The sequence below is a fragment of the Notamacropus eugenii genome, chromosome 3 (assembly GCF_028372415.1).
Source record: "Notamacropus eugenii isolate mMacEug1 chromosome 3, mMacEug1.pri_v2, whole genome shotgun sequence".
Lineage (NCBI taxonomy): Eukaryota > Metazoa > Chordata > Mammalia > Diprotodontia > Macropodidae > Notamacropus > Notamacropus eugenii.
This window is the reverse complement of record NC_092874.1, coordinates 192,385,873-192,404,747: the sequence shown is the minus strand read 5'-3', so window position 1 is coordinate 192,404,747 and position 18,875 is coordinate 192,385,873. Positions and strand designations below refer to the sequence as shown.

General features: G+C 38.8%; 1 pseudogene; it reads left to right on the top strand.

Annotated features, from left to right (window-relative positions):
* The first annotated feature begins 5,601 nt into the window (after positions 1 to 5,601).
* On the top strand, positions 5,602 to 6,946 carry LOC140531334 (tubulin alpha-4A chain pseudogene; annotated as a pseudogene).
* The last annotated feature ends 11,929 nt before the right edge of the window (positions 6,947 to 18,875 follow it).

Genomic DNA, 18,875 nt, shown 5'->3' with positions numbered 1-18,875 from the left:
TCACAAAGACTTAGAATGTTGATGTTTTGCCTTTTGAGAGTTCATGGAAACAGTTAACTGATGTTCTGAGAAGGAGAAAACTGTTCACTGGGATTCTAAGAAAGCAGCTCAGTTAAGCAAGGGATAAAGCACTAGACTTGGAGTCAAGAAGGCCTGAGTTCAAATTCAGTCTCAAACACTTACTAGCTGTGTGACCCTGGATAAGTCACTTAACCTCTGTTTGACTCAGTTTTCTCACCTGTAGAACAAGGATGATGATAGTACCTGCCTCACAGGATTGTTAGAAGGATCAAATGAGATGGTAATCATAAAGTGCTTAGCACCGTGTAGCACATAGTAGGTGTTTTATAAACGCTAGCAAGGATTGTGATGATGATGACCATACTGTTAACAGATTCTAGGAAGAGCTCAACAGACATTCAAAGGAAAACTAGATTGTTAATGGAAAGTTTCCATTTGTTCAAAACTCTGGGAGTTCCAGTGACCTCAAAGAAGGAACTCTCTTGTTATATGTGTGAGTCAGAGAACCTAAAGAGGTTGAACAATTAACTGGTGAGAGTTGTTGAAAGTGATGTCCAATATTTTTTCTCTTGTTTTAAGACAAAGATGACTATGACCGTGAGCCTCATCCCAGCCTATACCTTATTTAGCTTGCATAATTACTTGTGTAATGCAGTCCAGAGTCTTGGGGTATTAACACTAATAAATGGGGTCATAATACTGATAAATGACATGCCCATCAATCATGATTTTGTCTGTTTATAAGTCTGGGGCTTGAGATTAAAGGAGTATGGGAACAGTAGCTCATGGAAGAAGCTAAGTCCCTGATGGTATCTGGGGATGGTGACAGCCCTTTAGAGACAGGGAGAGTTTTCTTTCTTCAGTAGCCTATCCCACATACTGTGGACTCTGTTACCATACATATAAGAGGAAAGAGAATCTTTGGGATCTGACATTTAACTACGGTGGCAGAAGTAGTCTACAGAAGTGCTATGAGAGAATTAGGTTTAAATAGCTGTTTCCTACGTGGAGAGGGAAAGACTGAAAGTTAACTGTTTGCTGAGAGGAGTTGTGAGAAGCCTGAGAATTACCTCTCCTCTTGTGAGAGACTGGAACTTGTAAGAGAACATGAACTGTCATTCATGTGAAAGGCTGAGACTGAGAGTTTTACCATCTCACACAGTGAGGAGTGTGTGAGAAGAGTATGAAAGTTATCTGTTAGATCCTGGGAGAATCTGAAGAAATATTTTGGAGAAAATTTCTGAAACTATTTACCATCCTCAGAGAAATGTTTCCAGAGCTGAGGAGAAGTCAGCAGCAGCATGAGTGAAATTTTTTATTCCATATCTTTTTTTCCATGCTTTTGAAAGAACCCAAAGGCTGTGGATTTCGTGACTGTGGCTGTGACTTCTAGTTACACTGTAAATACGTGTTTATGTCTGTGTTATTATTTGGTACTGTAATAAGTTATTGAAATCAACAAAACCTGAAGATCTGAGATAGAGAGATGATCAGACACTTAGGGAGAAAATATTGCTCTCTTTTATAAATTGAGATGAGGACTTGCAGCTAATTAATTGATTCATGAGAGTTTTTTTTCCTATTACTTTGAGGTAAAATCAGAACATGATTCTTGATTGCCTTGGAACCAAAGTAGATGATTCATAAGGAAATAAACCAATAGCAAATAGAGAGCAATGAGGGTTGGATTGATTGTTAATTAATGCCCAGACTGCACAGCCCACTCCATCTTAACTAATTTGCATGTGCAGTGTACTCATCTCTACACCTGCTACATTGGAAATTAATGATAATATTTCAGAGTATAATAATAATAGTCAACATTTATATAGTGCTTCATGCCAGGCACTGTATGAAGTGCTTTAGAATGATTATCTCATTTGGTCCTCATAGCAACCCTGAAAAGTAGGCATTACTATTATCCCCATTTCATAATGGAGGAAACCAAGGCAAATTGGAGTTAAGTATATTGCCCAGGGTCATACAGCTAGTGGACACATAAATGTCTTAGGTTAGATTTGAACTCAGGTCTTCCTAACTGGCACTAGACTGCAAACTTATGGACCTGATTTAAAAAAAAAAATTTCAAGGAATCAAACCACAACAGACTGAAGGATAGTGTTTTTTTATGGTTGTCCTCAAGTGTGTTGCTCATAGCTTAGTATCACACACCCACACCCCACAGATCTCTCCACATGCCAAATAAATATAAAATAATTCTGGGGAAAAGAGTGATCAAAAAATGCCTTGTGTAGGAAATCATTCCTGACATGAGCTTTGAAGGGAGCTCAAGATTACAGATAGCAGAGGCGAGGAATGAGAGCTTAGGAAGAATAAAGGATAGCCATGGAAAATAAAAAGAATCAAAATTTAATGTCATGTATGGGAAACAGAAAATAGATGAAATTGGTGAAAATGTAGAGAACATGAGGGGGAGGACTGTGAAATCAGTCTGGAAAGAGATTTCGGTAAGGTTATGAAGGACTTTAACTGCCAAACAGAGAAGCTTGTCTTTTATCCTGGAAATAATAGGAAGTCACTGAAGTTTCTTACAAAGGGAAATGACAGGATTAGAACTGTGTATTAGGCACATTGGCTCAGCTATAAACATAGAGCATGGATTGAAGAGGTGAGAGATGGAGAGGATTCTGGGAACATGGCAGAGTAGGTCAGAAAACTTTTGACTCTACAAATTCCCTCCACAAAAAGAGACAGAACATCATAGAGCAGTGGAAATAAACAAAAATCAGGGTAAAGCAGTTGTTCTCCTAAGACAACTTGAGAAGACCCCAGGAAAGACCTGACCCCCAGCACTGGAGGTTTGGTCTGAATGAAATGCAAACACGTCCAGGTCAACCCTGGGAAATCTATGAAAGCAAGTCCTGGGGGCAGCTGGGGGTTGGGAGGCAGCCTCAACCTCACAGACTGTGTAAGGGTCTAACGGCTGAGTAGGACAAGATTGAAGGACCTTCTACTGTCAAGGGACACCAAGCCCAGCTCTGTTGATCAGACTCATCCTGGGCTGGGCTGCCACTGTGAGGGAGAAGGAACTAGCTCACACCTGCTGAGTGCAGTAGCAGAGGGGTGGCAGGGACCCTGCTGGCTGTGGGCATTTGCAGGAGAGAAGGGTCCCTGGTTTCAGTTCCAGCTCAGAGAGGACAACTGTAGTTTGCAGCCACTGGAGGGACCGCAGGGAGCAAGATTATTTGTGGAACAGTATGGCTGGGGGCCCCAGCCATGGCTTAGTAGTAGAGAGGAGAGCCCAAGTTTAAGCCCCAGGACAGGACAGACTTCAAAAAATAATAGCAAGAAGGACCTGAAGCCTGGGGAGTCATTCCCCATACCTTTGGACTAGAAATTGATTACACTAATAACTGCTATAGATAGATAGATGACAGACAGACAGACAGATAGATAGATAGATGAATGAGACAAATATTTTAAATGAGTAAGCAAAAGAGAAACAACCCAACCACAGATAGCTAATATGGGGACAGAGAAGACTTGGGTTCATAGTCAGAGGAAAATAACGGAGCCAAAAAGAAAAGCCACTGCTTTTACAATGAGAAATGTCAAATGGTCTCAAGCACAAAAAGAGCTCTTTGGAGAATTTAAAAGGTTCATTAAAAGCAAATAAGAAAGATTGAGGAAAAATGAAGGGAAAAAATAAGAGCAATTCAAGAAAATTATGAAAAGAAAGTCAACCAACTTCAAATAGAGAATCAAAAACTTGAGGAAGAAAATTTCTTGAAATTAAAATTGGGCAAAGGGAAGCTAACGATATTTTAAGACACCAAGAAACAATAAAACAAAAATCAAAAGAAGGAAATATAGAAGAGAACATAAAATATTTCATCAGAAAACATTTGATCTAGAGGAGATTGAGGAGAAATACTATAAGAATAATATAAAAATAGTAGGACCACTTGAAAATTGCCATTAAAAAAGAATCTTGATGTAACACAACAAGAAATTATGAAGGAAAATTGCCTGAAGTTCTAGGACAAGATGGCAAAGTAGAAATAGAACATGTTCATCAATCACCACCTGAAAGAGATCCCAGGAGGAAAAGTTACAGGAATATCATAACCAAGTTTCAAAGCTCCTAGGTTAAGGAAAAATATTGGAAGCAACAAGAAAAACAAACAATTTAAAAATCTACATAGAGCTACAGAAAGGATTACACAAGACCTAGCAAGATAGGTCTTGGAATACTATATTTCATACAGCAAAAGTGTTGGTGTTACAACCAATGGTAATTTAACCAGCAAAGTTAAGCATAATTCAGAATGAAAAAAAAATGGATATATAACAAAGTGAGACTTTCATATTTGTGACAAAAACAGCAGAACTTAAGGTCAAAATCGTTTACTTCTTATATGTGAAAATATTATCAGTACTTTTATGACTGTCATTATTTGGGTAGTTTGAAAGAAGAGTTTTTGCTGAGCTGAATATGATGGGGTAATCCTAAAAATATAAAACTTTAGGGAGAGATAAAAAAAGTAATAATCTCATACAAATGAGGCATAAAAGGAAAAAATGATACAGAAGAAACTATTTGGGAGAGAACCCTACTCTCAAAAATGGGTTGGAGCAACATATATTTCTAGAAGGTCATAAAAATCTTTTAAACTCAAAAAGAAATGAGGACAAAGGGTTAAAACCAAGGGAGAGATTCTTAGAGGGTTGGGTAGCTTAAGGAACAGAAAGGCAAGGTAGCAGATAGAAGTAAAGTAGAGGAGAGAGGAACGACAAGATAAATAGGGTGAGAAGGAGTGAGGAAAAATATGAAGCAGGAAAATACACAAGTAATTATAGTTTAGAATGTGAATGGAATGAATTTGCCCATGAAACAGAAATGGATAGCAGATTAAAAATTTGAATTCAACAATATGTTGCTTTCAGGAAACACAATAAAAATGAGAAATACAAAGATTAAAAAAAAGTGTAGGACTACAATTTATTATGTAAAAAAAATAGCAAGGGTAATAATCATGACCTCAGGTAAAGTTAAAAGCTAAAGTAGATTTGATCAAAATAGAAAAATAGGGAAAGTACACTGTGTTACCCATATTATTCAATACTGTTTTAGACCATTTAAAATAACTAGACAGTATAAAATGTCTGACAGTATACTGCCAAAACAGACACAGGAACTATATAAACATAAACATAAAACTCCTTTTATACAAATGAAGTCAGATTTAAATAGTAATATTTATTGTTTGTGGGTAGGTAAAACTAATATAATAAGAATGACAATTTTATAGAACTAATCTATTTAATGCCATCCCGATTAAATTACTAAAGAAAAATCTTACTGAGCTGGAAAAAATAATAACAAAGTTCATTTGGAAGAACAAAAGGTCGGGAACTTCAAAGAAACCAGGGGAAAAAGAAGTAAAGGAAGCAGATTCAGTAGTATCAGACCTTAAACTAAGATGAGGGTTTTGTTGAAGTGTAAAATGGATAGTTTTGATTACTTTAAAATTTTCTTCTATAAATAAAATCTATGGAGTTCTCACCAAGATCCATCACGCTGATTCAACGTGAGACATTCCAGCTCAGATTCCCACCATGCATGAATGCATCTCAGTCCATGTGGAACAGGCAGGTGTCCAGATGGGCAATGCCTGTGGTACTATCTGGAACACGGTATTCAGCCTGATAGGCAGATGCCCAGTGACAAGACCATCGGAGGAGGAGATGACTCCTTCACCACCTTCTTTTGTGAAACTGGGGCTGGTAAGCATATGACTCGGGCTGGCTTTGTGGACCTGGAGCCCACAGTAATTAATCGATGAGATCCAAAATGGCCCCTACTGACAACTCTTCCACCAAGAGCAGCTGATCACTGGTAAGGAGGATGCTGCGACCAACTATGCCCGTGGTCACTACACCACTGGCAAGGAGATCATTGACCCTGTGCTGGATGGAATCTGCAAACTGTCTGACCAGTGTACAGGACTCCAAGACTTTAAGGTATTCCATAGCTTAGGGGGTGGCACCAGCTCTGGTTTCACCTTCGTCTTGATGGAACAGCTCTCAGTTGATTATGGCAAGAAGTCCAAGCTAGAGCTGTTCATCTATCCAGCCCCCAGGTTTCTACAGCTATGGTGGAGACCTACAACTCCATTCTGACTATCCACACCACCCTTGAGCACTCAGATAAATCTAGACATTGAATGTCCCACCTACAGCAATTTCAACCATTTCAACAGCCAAATTGTCTCCTTCATCACAGCTTCTCTTCATTTTGATGGTGCTCTTAATGTGGACCTCACAGAGTTCCAGACAAACTTGGTGCCCTACCCTCGAATAGGTTGCCCCTGGCAACCTATGCACCTGTCATCTCTGCCGACAAGGCCTACCACGATCAGCTATCAGTATTTGTGATCACCAATGCCTGCTTTGAGCGAACCAACCAGATGGTGTACTATGACCCTCATTATGGCAAATACATGACCTGCTGCCTCCTGTACCATGGTGACATGGTACCCAAAGATGTTAATGCCATCATAGCAGCCAGCAAAACCAAGCAAAGTATCCAGTTTGTAGGCTGGTGCCTTACTGGCTTCAAGGTTGGCATCAATTACCAGCCACACACTGTGGTTTCTGGTGGAGATCTGGCCAAAGTACAGAGAGCAGTGTGTATGCTGAGCGACATGACAGCCATTGCAGAAGCCTAGGCTCACCTGGACCACAAGTTTGACCTGATGCATGCCAAGAGGGCATTTGTACGCTGGTATGTAGGTGAGGGCATGGAGGAGGAAGAGTTCTCTGAGGCTAGGGAGGACATGACAGCCCTGGAGAAAGATTACGAGGAGATGGGCATCGACTCCTATGAGGATGAGGATAAGGGGGAAGAGTAGAGTGGCCACTTGAAGCCATTTTACTGTTTGCTGCAAAATCCTTTCGAAATAGAGTCTCTGTGTTTTGAAACTAAAAAAAATCTATGCAGCCAAGGATAGAAGAAATGCAGAAAACTGGAGAAAATTTTTCATGGACAGTCTCTCAGATAGGATTGATTGGGTTGAAATATTTGCTGCGGTAAGGGAAATGATGTGCTGAATAATTTAGAAAAATGTGGAAAGACTTGAATTTATGAAGGAAGATACTATCCACCTTCAGAGAAATGGATGACAAATGAAAATAGCATAGTACAGTCATATATATGTGTGTCTGTTTGTGCAAGTATATATGTATGTTTATAGATATCTATGTGTGTGTGTGTATATACACACCTATATCCATGTTTAATTGTAGCCTTCTTTGGAATGGGATGGAAGGAGGGAGGAAGAAAGTATATAGCAGAGAACAAAAGAAAACCTACAAGGAAACAAAAAAAAGCTAGGCTTTCTTGAAATGGAAGCTTATTGTTTTATATTCAGTTCCCTCATGTTCTGCTGTATATATGGCAATTTTTTTTTATTTTCTCATTTTTAAGTTTAAAATTTAAAAAAAAAATTTTGATTAATGGAAGAGAAGTGGGGGAGGGGGAAGACCAGAAGTGAGGAGATCAATTGAGCTATTATAATATTCCATGAAGAAGTGATGAGGATCGACCAAAATTGATCAACATGTGGGTAAAGAAAAAGGAATAAATAGAACAAGACTGATTAATATAGTGGATAAATACTAGGGCAATTACATAGCACAGAAGATAGAGTTCTAGGCCTAGAGTCACTAGGCAAGTCACTTAATCCTCTTTGCCTCAGTTTCTGCCTCTGTAAAATGGGCTGGAGAAGGAAATGGCAAACCACTCCAGTGTCTTTGCCAAAAAAACCTCAAATGGGCTCACCAAGAGTCAGACACAACTGAAAAATGACTGAATACTAACAAAAATATTATTAGTATATTTATTAAAGCATTTTTTCCTTTATATGTATATATATCAAACATTTATTACAACCCTTACTATTCCCTACCTTCTACATTCCCACATCCACTTTTTAGTTCTTTTTTAAATTTTTTTTTAATTTATTTACTTCTTTTTAGTTTTCAACATTCACTTCTATCAGCTTTTGAGTTTTAAAATTTCTCCCCCTGCATCCCTTCCCCCCTCCCCAAGATGGCATGTAATTTGAATAGGCTCTACATATACATTCATATTAAACATATTTTCACATTAGTCATGTTGTAAAGGAGAATTACAACCAATGGGAGGAACCACGAGAAAGAAGAAACAAAATAAAACAACAACAAAAAAGAGAGCAAATAGTATACTTCAATCTATATTCATTCAGACTCCATGGGTCTTTCTCTGGATGTAGATAGCATTTTCTATCATGCGTCTTTTGGAGTTGTCTTAGATCCTTGCTTTGTTGAGAAGAGCTAAGTCTATCAAAGTCAGTCATCACACAATGTGGCAGTTATATACAATATTCTCCTGGTTCTGCTCACTTCACTCATCATCAGTTCATATAAGTCTTTCCAGGATTTTCTGAAGTCCGTCTGCTCATCATTTCTTATAGCACAATAGTATTCCATTACATTCATATACCACAACTCATTCAACCATTTGCCAGTGGCTGGGCATCCCATCAATTTCCAATTCTTGGCCACCACTAAAAGAGCTGCTATAAATATAAAGCATATTTTTTTTTTATTTCTACCTAGATATTTGTAGTATAAATGTAATAGGTGTAATCATGACCCTCTGATCATCTCCGGCTAGAATATGCCTCACTGAACATGATTGTATCTCAGTCTCTTCCAGTACCACATGTGTTGTCCTTGGATCTGGTCCCTTTCCAGTGATACATTTGCTCTATCACTTTCTAGTGGGCTGAATGTTTGTTCAGAGCTGAAAGACTTAGTGCTTTGGGATGACACATCAATTCTTTGACCCCCATAATACCAGCAGAGGAAGGGCCAGCATTAATAAGGATTCACCACAGAGGCCAAAAAAGAAAAACTGCCCACTCAATAGACTGACTACCCTGTGGCATTCCATCTTGAAACTTTCTCCCTCTTCCTATGGTGGTCTTGAATATAGATGTCCCCTACATGAGCCATAACCTAAGCCTCAGGATCTGATTACTTCTTCTGCTTGGTGTTTCTTTCCCTGCCTACAGAGGCCTGAATAGCCATACTGAGAGATAGTCTTTTATAGGAATAGCTATGTTGGGAGTTCCTGAGTCCCTCAGTCTAACCTAGATGCACTTTGATGAGTGCCCTCTGCAGCTGCTTCAGTAAATAACCTCCATAACCACTGAGAAGATGAGAACAACCCCTGCCCTAGTTTGCCAGAAGACATGAACGGAGTTGTTTGGATAGTTTAAAGCCAGGGTAAAGGTGAAATGGCTAATCAAAAATATATCTAAGTACTTCCTTTTTTTAATATTTTAAGTATCAGTCTCCTGGGAGAACATTATAATAGTTATAAGTTATTGCTTCAAGTTTCAGTCTTCGTCATCAGTATGGGCTTGTGAGTCTTTTGTATCTGAAGTATTCTTTTGTGGAAAGGAAATAAATAGCTGTCCTATACTTGACCTTATGGCTCCCTTTTGGGAAGCCCCTGAACATGAGCCAAACTTGAGCTTTAAGTGATTTTTACCCAGAATGAAGGTATAAAGAGCCAAAGAGATCAAAGAAAAGAACATGATCCTTATGTTTCGGAGCCAAGGTCCCCTAGGACTTTCCCATTTCTACCGATGTAGGCCTTTTGGAAAGAAGGTGTCTCGGTCCTACTAGACCCAGCTGCAATTCTGTATGCTTGCAGAAACATTCTTGAATAATCTTTTTTCTCCCAAAAAGGGGGTTTTCAGAATTCTTTTTGTCTGAATTCTGGTACAGCAGATAGAGTGCAGGGCCAGGAGTCAGGAAGACTTATCTTCCTGAGTTCAAATCTGGCTTCTGATACTCCCTAGTTTGGTGACCCTGGGCACATCACTTAAACATTTTTTTGCCTCAATTTCCTCATCTTTAAAATGACCTGGAGAAAGAAATGACAAACCATGCCAGTATCTCTGCCAAGACAATTCTAAATCGGGTCACAAAGAGTTGGGCACAACTAAAATGACTGAAAAACAGCAACATTCCCACAATACAATTTACTCAACTTGAAACAAAGGATGCATACTTCTCCACTCTTAAGAGTCTTTCTAACTTATCTGATAATCAAATCTGAATAATTACAAAGGCTTTTAAACTTCAGGTGAAATTCAGTGCATAAGACCACAAAAAATAAAAAAAGTGTTTCATTAGATAATGGAGGAGAAGACAGTCCAAAGAAGGTTTCTAATTCATATTTTCTAAGCAAACACCATTCATTTTAATTATTCAAATAGTTATTGATTGATGACTACGAACAATGACATCATTTGCCTAGGGTTTTACCTTCCTCTTCACTTAGAAAATCTTCCCAGTATTGGCTTATTTCTTGGACACCACTTTCCTAGTTCTGCACTGACCTCTTCAGGCTGGACTACATATCTACAAAACAAAGATCCCAGAATCTCAGCACTAGTACAAATGGCTTCTTTCTTTTAAAACTGACTTCTTTATCCTAGAGTGTGGCAGGAGGAAGTTAAAAACTCAAATAGATCTGGCCAGTAGAAATGGAGGAATATTTGGGGAGGAAGAATGTTTGAGGGAAAGATTAGATGTATCCCCTTCTAAAGGGGAACCTGGAATCTACAGTAATTTGCCTAAATTTCACATTATGATAGACAAATCAGTCCAATCATAAACATAGGTTGTCCCTAAAGCTTCTCATGCCTTCCCTCCTCATCTCTTAGAATCCTTAGTTTCCTTCAAAGCACAATAAGTCATTTTCTAAATGCAGTCCTTCCTGTTCCCCTGATGCAAGCAATCCTTCTCAAAAAATTAATATGAAGTATAAGCTCCTTGAAGGAAGGAATTGCTCCATTTTGCATTTTAGCAGGTGCTTAATAAATGTTTTGATTCACTGATTCATTGAAAAATCTCATTTTTCCAGGATTAATTTAAATCTTCAAACTCCAGGGGAGAGATAGGGCATAGTGGCTCACCATTGCCTACATTTCTACATGAAGTTCTTTTAGATTTACACAATATGTTCTTCAGAGCAACCCCACAAGGTAGATTGTGAGATCATTACTATTCTGTACAATACAGAGTATGAAAGTAAGACTCAGCAACGTGAAATAACCTGCTAACAGTTCCTGAGTCAGGACTTTCTCACTAGTGACCCTCCCATTATGCCAAGTTTACTGTGATTTTATGACATCATTCTCTTCTCCATATAGAAAGATTTCTAAAGAACTGTGTATTCACACCATCAGAGGGTGTAGGTTCGAGTCCAGGAGCTGTCACTTACCAGCTGTGTAGCCTTGGGCAAATCCTTTGCGCTCTCCAGGCCCTGTAAAATTAGGGATTAAGCTAACCTCTAACCTTCTTTCACCTCTAAAGCCCAGGGTGCTTTGATCAGGAGTTTCTTGCCTGTCGTTTACCTTTCCCAGCTCCTGTATACAAGATGAGAAAAGAACAATGGTGGAAAGCAACCGAACTCTTAGGAGTAGGTGTAAGAAGAGAGCCAGGGAGACCAACTTCTGGTATTCATGTGCACTGGGGCAGCTAGGTGGTGCAGTGGATAGAGCACCAGTGCAGGAGCCAGGAGGACCTCAGTTCAAATCTCACCTCAGACACTTGACACTCACTAGCTGTGTGACCTTGGGCAAGTCACTTAACCCCAATTGCCTCATCCTGGGTCATCTCCAGTCATCCTGATGAATATCTGGTCACTGGATTCAGATGGCTCTGCAGGAGAAGTGAGGTCGGTGACCTCCACAGCCTTCCCTCACTCAAAACAAAGTCAAGTGCAAGTCATGTCATTATTTCTCTGATGGCATGGTCTTCTTCAGCAACAAAGGACAAACACACACAATTCACATGCATTCATATTCTTGGATGTTGCCTTGCTGGTCCAGATGGTGAGCATGGTAAACAAGAAGGCCCTGTTCTCTGTCAACATATCAGCCTGCTTCTGGTGACTGGGCATTTGCAGAGAAGGGTAAAGAGATGAAAGATCTCCATTTACAGCTCAGTCCTTTTCTCAATGGCAGGACCATCTCCCTTGTGAAAGCCCCCAGAGCTTGCTGTCCATGGCAGACAGATGGTTGGGAGTTGTGTACCAGATTTTCAAAGGACCTGTCACCTCCCCACGCATGTCATGGCTCTTCTCCCTTGCCTTGTCTTCAAATCTACTGCAAAAGAAAACGTGTCACAAAACTCAAATTATGCTTCATGTTAATCACTTACAAATCAGTCTTTGTCTTCATCTGAGGATATATAACTCCTCTTCTGGCCTGACCAAAATGGATCCCTTCCTCCAATCCCTTTTTATAGAGCCTATTTAATTTCCTCTTTCAGGTTTATCCTGCCTCCATACCATGGGATGAATCCTACAAGGAAGTATATGAGTATGGATCCTCAACTCAGAACTCGATGTCCTCATCGAGTCAGCCTTGCTGCTGGCTGCGGTCTGAATCCATTCCCATAAGTGGACTTTAACCTTGCCTGTTAAAATTGTTCCCTGACCTTATACCTCACAAGGTCTCTTTAGATGAACCCCTGTTTTGTTCTTTCTGACTAAGCCTATGCTTGGTTACTTATCAGGAAACTAAATAATGCAGTGGACCTGGAGTGAGGAAGACCTAAGTTCAAATCTGGCCTCAGACACTTACTAAATGTGAGAACCTGGGCAAGTCACTTAACCTCTGCCATCCTCAATTTCTTCTTCAATAAAATGGGCGTAATAATAGCACCTACCTTCCAGAGATTAAAGACTTATAAAATGCTTTGCAAATTTTAAAATAATATATAAATGCTAGCTATTATTTTTAATTGGATCTTTCTTTTCACCAATTCGTAACTTAATTTAACTTAATTATTAACTTTAATATAATTATATATTATATAATAATATAAAATTATTAATTAATTATTAATTTAATAAATAAAACTATTAACAGTTAATAACTTTAACTGAAATTAAGCATTTTCTTTAATTATGAATGTAGACAACAGACTACAGTAATTTCAGGCTTTATCAAACTACTGAAAGGGTCCTTGGTGACCTTAGATGAAACCAAAAAGTTAAGAATCTCTAATTTTTTTGCATAATCTCTTCTTAACTAGACCATGATCTTCTATATGTCCCTAGGCTAAGTTGTTACTCCATCCATAAATTCAGATTTCCCATTATTACTTACTCCTAGGTCCTTCCTATATTACTTGCCCCAATCTAGCAGTCTACTCAGTCCCTAGGCCCCAAACGTCCACCATCTGGACTAAATTGACATTTCCTAAGCCTTGAACATAGACTACTTCCAGCCTACTGTAGACACTTAACCTGCTTTTGGTTACTACCCACGTTCTCTCAGTATCTCTGGCTTGTTTCTGTCCCAAATCAGGTATACAAGAAAACTTTGACTGGGCCAGAACCTTGTACCAATTTATTTATTTAATTTTATTTAATTTTATTTAAATTTTTTGTTCTCTTAGAGATGGTACCTAATTATTGACTCTCCTATTTACTCATCCAGGTTTCTGACATGCTGCCTGCTCTGTCTTATGTCTTATGGAATGTTTTCTTAAGGCTTTGTCTTCTCTTTCTGGATTTCTGCTCACTTGCCTGTTACAAAACTCCAGCTACTACACCTATGCTAATATTGCTGGACATCTATCTAATAAGCCCTGCTCTGAAGGTCCCCATAGCTTTGGTATGAATGGAATAGAAAAAAAGCAAAACAAAATACAATTGTCAAACAAATCAACTATACTAGAATCTGTGAAGTGACCATGCTTTGAATTTTGTTTTTATAAGCAAAATTCCATGGTGATATTTGAGGGGAGATGTGTATTTGTGCGTGTGTGTGTGTGTGTGTGTGTGTGTGTTCAAGCCCCAGGTTATTAACGACACACAGCATTCCAATAAGTTGAAGCAAATACTTGTTCCCCTTCAACAGAGCCATAACTAGGGAAAGGCTTTGCTCCAGGACAATGAAATCTAGAGAGGACAAAAAAGATTATAAAAGATTGTGACATTTGTAAGTTACATTTTGATAATACTTTTTACCTTTTTGGAAATAGGGAGGGGGAGAATGATTTTAGCACCTAGAAAGCAAAAGTAATTTATTAAACTACCTCTTACTCAATTAACTACAGTGACTCCCAATTACCTCAAGAATCAAATCTGAAATCCTCTGTTTGGATTTTAGAGTCTTTTATAATCTGGCCCCCTCCTACCTTTCCAGCCTTCTCACACTTTACTCTCCTACACATACTCAGATCTAGTGATGCTGGTCTCCTTTCCATTCTTTGCACAAGACACCTCTTTTCCTGAATCTGCATTTTCACTGGCTGCCTCCCAAGTCTGGAATTCTTTCCCTCCTCATCTCCATCTCCATCTTCTCTCTGAAATTATTTCTGTAATGTAGATGTATGTTTATATCTATGTACTTGTATGTATATGTATCTATGTATATGTCTGATATATAGATAGATATCTGTGCCATTAGTGGGAACTCCTTGAGGGCAGGGACTTTTTTTAGCCTTTCTTTGTTATATCCAGGTCTACTCTAGGAGTTAGGAGCCCAGGGTTCTAAACCTGAATTCTATCACTAGTTGCATTCATCTTGGTAGGTCACTGTTTCTTTTTCATTACCATCAATAAGAATATGTATTGAAATCTGCCTGTGTGTCTCATCAAAGACAACTTTATGGAATGGACAGCTTGTTTGCTCTTCTTTGAGAGTTTCAAGTCAAACATAAGATCATAGAATTATAGATTTAGAGTTACAGGGAAACTTAGACTTCATTTAAACCATACTCTCTTGTTTTGCAAATTAAGAAACTGAGGCACCAGGAAAGTTAAGAGAATTTTTCAGTGTTGTCAAGTAGTAAGTGTCAGATCTGGGATTTGAAATCTTGACCTCTAACTACAAAAATAATTGTAAAAAAATGACTTGGATCCAGGGAATACCTTGCAAGTGAATGTAGATAGCTAATAAAGCATGGCACTATTTGGAACAGGTCTACTGCCCCCAGTGAGCTTCTTTGTGTTTTACCATGATGCCAAAAATTCTATCACTTGGAATCAGCTTCTTTGGTACCTAAATAGTCCCTTGTTGTAGTGGCAAGCACCCCAACATACACAGGAGGGCCTGCTATCACAGGTTCTTATATCTACTTTACTAGGAAAGATAGTCATTTCAAAGGGTCAATAATCTTTTTTAATTACATTCAACAAACAGAAAATATAAGCAGAGGAATAAAATCCAACAGACGGGGACTGCCTGAATCAAAGCAATATTGCTGTACACCTTACATATGTCCCTGGATCAAGAGAGCCTTTACATCTGAGCAGTCAGGAGTATGAACATACAGCCACTCAGAGTCTCGACCAGGGAATCACAAGATCCTTCTCATAAGCAAACCCCCAAAGTAAAATACCAATATCCCAGTATGTGTAGTAAAGACATGGTTCCTGATTGGCTTAGTCAGGAGACATGAAATCTACATGACTCAGCACAGCTGTGAACTATCAGAGTTCCAAGGAGATTGAGCCTTCAGGTGATCACAATTTAGCCTGAGCCTGGGAAACTGAACTCCAAAAAGAAAACAAAAAAATCCCATTCTGCTTACTGGTATACCCATTTAAATTCAAATGCCTCTGACAAGGATAACATCTTAAGCCATTATCATCTAATACTTTAGCTTTGACTTGTCAGAGGTATAGCCTGAGAGCAAGACTCCATCCAAGAATCACAGTAAGTCTTTCACTTTTATATTAAATTAATTTCAAAATAAACTCCTCCTCTTCCATTTCCCAGCAAGCTTAGACATGGAAAAGACACTAGACTTGAGGTCTGAAAGTCCCGGATCAGACACAGTTCACTGGTGATTTAACACTGCCAAGTCTTACTTTCGTACTCCTTATAGTGTAGAATAATAATGATCTCACAACCTACTTATGGAGTTGCTTCCACATTGTGGAAATATGGGCAGTGATGAGGCACTATGTCGTATCTCTCCATTGGGGTTTGAAGGTTTAAATTCATCCCAGGAAAATGAGATTTTTTTTCAAATAATTAGAGAATCAACAAACACTTATTAAGCATCTGCTATGTGTCAGGCTCTTGAGGACCCAAAAGCAAAAATGAAACAATCTCTTCCTTCAAGGAGTATATATACCACTGAGAGAGAAAACATATGCATAGGATAGGGAAGGGAGGTCAGGGCTGAAGAAGAGTAGTAGCAAGGAATCCAAGCCAGAGCAGGGAATGCTTTGTCTAATTAAATCAACAGCAATACTTGAAGGAAACCTGGTTTGCAGCCACTAGGGACCATGGAGTACAAAGCTACTCTAGTCCTCAGCAACATGAGGGGCAGATGAGTTTTTAGTTAGTTAGATAAGATTGCGACATCACCATGGCTTTTTCTGGGGATCTTGTCCCTTGTGATGTATTTTGGAGTTCTCTATTTTGCTGACACCCCCTCCTATTTCCCCTCTCCCCCTCCTCTCTGAGTATCTTGCAATAATCCCCTACCTCCAAGGAGTAAGTGCATGGTTTGCTCCTCTGTGAAGATTTTTTTGAAAAAAAAGACTATACATCCCCTGGGGGAAGAAGCATTTCTAAAAATAACATTCAGCATCTAGGGAAGGGGGGAAAAAGAAGCAGCAGCCAAATAATAGAACCTAATCGCAGATAGTGTTCTTCCTCTTTCTGCTTGTCAGACTTAGTGATGGAGTGGGGGAAGGGTGTATGCAGAGGAAGAAGAAAGTCAAATTCCCTACCTAACCTCTGGTTGTCAGACTGCTTCATGGCTGTAAAAGCGGACATGCACAAGGAAGAATCAAGTTAATAAGAAAGCTGAGCCAAGGAATTGTGGAGTTAAAGGAAAAGAATCCCTAGGCACTCCCTTTAAATATAAATGACTCCGTCTTTAAACTGATGAAGCAGCTAGATGGTTCAGTGGATAAAGCACTGAGCCTGGAGTAAAGAAGAGGTAAATTCAAATCTGGTCCGTCACTCATTAGCTATGTGTGACCCTGGGCAAGTCACTTAACCTCCTTCTGCATCAGTTTCCTCAATGATAAAATGGGGATAATAATAGAGTTGTGAAGCTCAGATGGGTTAATATTTTTAGAACACTTAGCACAATGCATGACACACAGGAAGTGCTATATAACTGTTATTTATCATTATTATTACCAAATAACCCTCCTTTACACTGCAAAATGAGCAATGTTATTCACTTTCCTCCACTTTGGTTTTACCCCCACCCTAGTCTGTTTTCAAAACCTTTCATAATATAGTCTTATCATCACCAGTGTCTTTATTACTACGACATCACATCTTTTCTTAAGCCTCGTCCTTCTTGAATTCTATGCTACACTTGCCCTTTTGGAGCTGCTGACCATTTCATTCTTACATGGATTTTTGTGACACTGCTCTCTCCTGGTTCTCCATATGTCATTCTCCCTTGTTGATTTATGATCCATATTAGATTCCCTAACTGACTGTATAGTCCAAAGTTCTGTCCTGTCTTATCTTCTCTCTCAACCCTCTCAGGGATTTCACCAGCTCCCATGGATTTAATTATTTTCTGCAAAGATGACGTACAGATGTTACAGATTAGTGGATATCTCCAACTGGATGTCCCAAAGACATTTCAAATTCAACATCTAAAATAGAATGCATTATCTTTCCTGAAAACCCTCCTCTTTAGCACATCATCCTTCTGGTCTTGCAAGTACATTTTCCTCAAATTCTCACTTTCCCTCACACCATGTATTCAATCAATTGTCATGTTTTGCTCTTCAAACCCTCCATAATATTTCTTACATCTGACTTCTCTCAACACACAAAACCACTGCCTTAACTCAAGTCTCATCTCTCTCCTGGGCTATCACAATGAATTAGACTATTAGTCGATTTCCCTGTCTCAAGTCTCTCCCCACTTCGTTTCATCATACACGCAACTAACAAAGTGTTTGGTTTTTTCCTTCTAAGCACAAATGTAACTATCTCACTCCCTACTCAATAAGCTGCAACTACTCCCATTGCCTCTGGAATCAGCTATGAAGGCTTCTGCTTCTGGAAGAACAAAAGGCCAAGAATCACAGGGGAATCAATGAAAAAAATGTAAAGGAAGATGGCCCACCAGCTCCATATATAAGACTAAGCTGAACAGAACAGTAATCAGCAAAACAATCTGGTACTAATTAAGGAGTAGAACGGTGGATCAGTGGAATAGATTACACAGAATAGACATACAATATACAATAGTAAATGATACAGTAATTTAGTGTCAGATAAATCCAAAGGTCCAAATATTTTACACAAGAATTCACTATTTCACAAAAATTGCTGGGAAAACTGGAAAGCAGCTTCACAGAAACTAAGCATAGACTACCATCTCATACTCTATGCCAAGTTAAGGTCAAAATAGGGTCATGAGTTAGACATAAAGTGCCATATCATAAGCAAACCACAGGATCATGGAAAAGTTTACCTATCAGGTCTAGAGATAAGGGAAGAGTTTATGACCAAACACAAGACAGAGCTTCACAGGAAGTACAATAGATAAGTTTGATTACCTGAATTTAAAAAGGTTTTGCACAAACAAAACCAATGCACCCAGAATTAGAAGGAAAGCAGGAAACTTGAGGGAGGGGGAAATTTTTTTACAGTAAATTTCTCTGATAAAGGCCTCATTTATAGGGAACTGAGTCAAATTTACTAAAAGAAGAGCCATTTCCCAATTGATAAATGGTCAAAGAATATGAACAAGCAATTTTCAGAAGAAATCAGAGGTATCAATAGTTATGCGAAAAAATGTTCCAAACCACTAATGATTAA